This window comes from Mugil cephalus, chromosome 15 (genome assembly GCF_022458985.1).
Source record: "Mugil cephalus isolate CIBA_MC_2020 chromosome 15, CIBA_Mcephalus_1.1, whole genome shotgun sequence".
In the NCBI taxonomy this organism is placed as follows: Eukaryota; Metazoa; Chordata; class Actinopteri; order Mugiliformes; family Mugilidae; genus Mugil; species Mugil cephalus.
This window is the reverse complement of record NC_061784.1, coordinates 21,591,743-21,595,648: the sequence shown is the minus strand read 5'-3', so window position 1 is coordinate 21,595,648 and position 3,906 is coordinate 21,591,743. Positions and strand designations below refer to the sequence as shown.

At 34.8% G+C, this 3,906-nt stretch overlaps 1 long non-coding RNA gene across 1 annotated transcript; it reads right to left on the bottom strand.

Moving 5' to 3' along the window:
- Positions 1-1,610: 1,610 nt before the first annotated feature.
- Positions 1,611-2,750, bottom strand: LOC125020780. The gene is made up of 3 exons (XR_007114262.1): positions 2,673-2,750; positions 2,424-2,481; positions 1,611-1,999 (listed from the first exon to the last, which is right to left on the bottom strand). It is a non-coding gene; the product is annotated as an uncharacterized LOC125020780 (long non-coding RNA).
- Positions 2,751-3,906: the final 1,156 nt, after the last annotated feature.

The window sequence follows — 3,906 nt, the reverse complement described above, 5'->3', positions numbered from 1 at the left end:
AAGGTTACAACAATGAATGAAGACCAGTGAAAGAACATTTTAAACTATGAGCCTAAGGTTAATGTTTGACTCTTCTTAAACTAGAGACCACCTTCACCTGTAAACTCAGTAATAATGTTCAGATAGTATTCATATCTAGGTCACATGAAAAGATGTTTCAGGAGAAAATGAAGTTGGATTTTAAAGTCAGTTGTGTCTGGTCTTCCTTGCAGCCGTCATCACTATAACATCTGAGTAGATTATCTCATCTTCAGCATCATCTGAAAGAAGTTGAAACTGGTTAAATGTGTCTTCCATAATCCATGTTTTAAACTGTCATACCACAGAATAGTAACAACGCTAATGAACTAACACCTACATGATCTTCAAAATGTTCACTGTATGTATTTTAAAATTTTATAGTTAAATATCAGTATGGATCTTAGTGAGCCTGAAGGTCAATGACCTGATAATCAGTAGAGCTTTTACTGCATCTCTCACCTTTACTAACGGTCACAGGGCTTGTTGTCTTGTTTCTTGGCGTCTTGTTGCTTGTTGTCTTGTTGAAACGTTTCATACCAAGAATCACAGCCAAAAGGAGAAGTAGAATGGCCACACTTGATATCAGAGCCACAGTCAAAGGAGAGAGATGAGAAGAGATGTTACCTAGAAAATACAAACATTATCACAGATTAGGCAGTGAAATCATCTATCGTATTTTCTGGACTATATGTTGCACCGGAGTATTAGTGGCATCTGTAAAAAACTATGTCATGAAGAGGAAAAAAACATATATAAGACGCACTGGTCTACAAGTTGCATTTATTTTTCAAACATTTAATTAATAGCTGTGTCTCATGTAGGCTAATGGCCGGGGCTTTGTTTAAACGATATAACCTACTACAGGCCAGGTAAAAAAACAAACAAAAAAAGAAACAACTCCATCGCCTGGAGCAAACTGATGGACCACAGAACACGCTGTTAAAATACTCTGAATTGACTGGGAGTGAAGCGCTACAGAGACAGAGACCCAGGTCACAGCGCAGCCAGGAGAACAGCACGTGAGGAAGATGAAGATTGTGGTCATAGCGTAGGCTATATTTTTGATATATAAGTCGCTTCTGAATATAGGTCGCATGGCCAGCTAAACTACATGATGACATGACTAAGAGTCAGGAAAATACGGTACATACTTTCTGTCTAGAAAATAAATTTATGAACTGAACATCTTGTGAGCTGGATGACTGTTTGTTTTCTGCTGATGTGGTTTTGAACATCACACATCAGGTTTCCTGTCATCTGATCGTATAAACTGACTGTAATATTGTGTTCTTCTCGGCTTCGCTGTGTATCCATAAGTTATTGTCCAAAGATAAAATGATCTCTGCTCCATCTCCCTCAGAGGAGCAGCTGACCATCATCTGTTCTGGTGACAAACATGTCTGAGACACAACTGGTTTAGACACAGGAGCTGGAAGACAAACATATGATCAAAATCCACTGTCAACTCTGAAAATCTTTACAGTATATATGTTTCAATTAATGCTTCAGTGAAACATTTAACTCATTTTCTTATCAAAACACAGTGATGATGAAATATGTACATATATTATATATGCAAATTGGCCCTTTAACCAGCTAATTTCCATTAAATTAGATTTGAATGAAATACAATTCAAGTTTTTTATCTTACCTTGTATTTCTACATGGATGTGGATTATATGGACAGATAGGCCAGTGGTGGAATCAAATGTTTCCAGCAGGTAATCTCCAGAATCTTCCTTTGATGCCTCGTCGAGCTTCAATTTTCCATTGTTGAAAAATGTCATTCTTTTGTCCTTTTTGCTATTGGTGTCTGTTAGGTCTGTATTTTTCATTAAACTAAAAATTATATCGCGATTCTTTTTCAAAGTAAATTTTCTAGTTGAAGTCGGTAGATGAAACATCAGCGGTTCTCCAAGTGTTCCAAAACACTGTTTGGTTGTTGCATTAAGATTAGTTAAGTTGCATTCTACAGAACCTGATAGGTACAGAAAACAAACAAAATACACATTAAAAACTTTTCCATGGTGTATATATATTATTTCATTTTAATAGAGATGGTAAAACAATGGTTGATAGTTTCCAGTTAAATGTGAGGATAATATGCAGCTTTCTACCATGACGGTAACTCAAATTCACAGCCATAAGTTCACTCTGTGTATGTATTCAACCTGTTTCTATCTGTTATCAGACATTTCCAGGAGAAAATCACTTCAACATGATCACTTCAACAAATCTTGAGTGAATGACTGAATAAACTCGACTACATTCCATCAAAAGTCTGAGCTTCAGCAATCATCCAGTCATAATAAATCATGATAACCTTCAATACAACTTTTAATGCCTCAACATTTTAATATCCAGATATTAATATCAGTGCAAACTTAAAAGCTGAATTGTACCTTTTGAAAGAGCTGCCGTTGCCAGAGATGAGATGATCATGTAGATCCAAATCATTTTCTGCTGAGACAGAATCAGTTCATCATTGTAAAGTTGCATGGTGTCATATGTGGTTTCTGTAGTGGACTACCACGCAGAGCTTTATTTCAGTTTAAGTAAATATGTCACAAAACAACGTAGATACAATTTAAAATACAAGACTTTTCATGCACAGCAGCGTTAGCATCAGCAAATGTAAAACGGTCACTCACCACATTTACAAAGCGACGTCTTCTTTGTAGATTATTATCTGGGCGCTAAGTTTCTCACTCACAACTCGTTGGTATGTTGTGTTTTTGTTGTTTGCTTCTTCTGAGAAGAGAATTGAAGAATGAGTCATTTACACTTAGCTAAATATACCGACGCACTAAACATATTTTTATGTACTTGTACTTTCGCATGTACATTTAATGTGATGTTGAACAGAGGCTATTATCAAGTTTATTAATTAGGATTTTCAATGAGCTGCAGTCTGCAAGTTCCATGTGTTTTAGACAATAAAAAATAAATAAAAATATAAGTATAAAATAAAAAATGTGATAAATTCAGTTAAGCTTTGTTGTCTGGCCCAGATGGTGGCAGAAATTCCTCTTTGACAGGGCTCAACAGGCACATATATACATACATACATAGACACACATAATAAAGGACACACATCCAAAAACCAACAACAGACTGCAAGGCCTATTTAATATTATTCAGAGTGGTTATGGCGGAGGGAACGAAAGATTTCTTGTAGATGTTTTTGAGGGCCAGTGGTTTCTGAAATACTTGGCTTGTAATGTGCATTTAACATACAACAGTAGCTTTTCTGATGTATAGTTAAAGTATTATTAGTTGTTATACTTTGCTCGGGTTGAAAAATCTGTAATCTCTAAAAGTGGTTAAAATGTGTCAGACTACAATGAGTTGTTTCCTTGTTTTTTAGATGAAATGTTAAATGACAGAGAGGGACTTGATTGTCAAACTAGTTTTCAAGGGCTCGTTCCTTCTATGTTTTATTTCTCACATAAGCAGAGACAATAGGTTTGTATTGCTTAGATGTACAGCCAGGCTCAAACTGCACTTTACTCCACATTTGATTTGAGTTAGTGATTGATTCCAAACATGCAAATGATATGTATATATGAACAAATAAAACAGAAATGATGATACAAAAAATGGACAGTCAGTAAAATCTTTAAAAATATTAAATAAAATAAAAATGCAGCATTCACTAAACGCAATGTCATATCACTGTTAAACTATAAAACCTTCAGGACAGGTTGTTGAGAGCAATGTTTCTATATTTTCATAAATATTAATGATATTTGCTAAATGTTACTAATAATTTGTCAAAGCCTCAGTTTGAACACAGATAATGAGTGAAAATTCAAAGCTAACGTGTTAGATTTATTTCTAATCATAATTGTTAAGTCATTTTTACATATCTGGTCATGATAAATG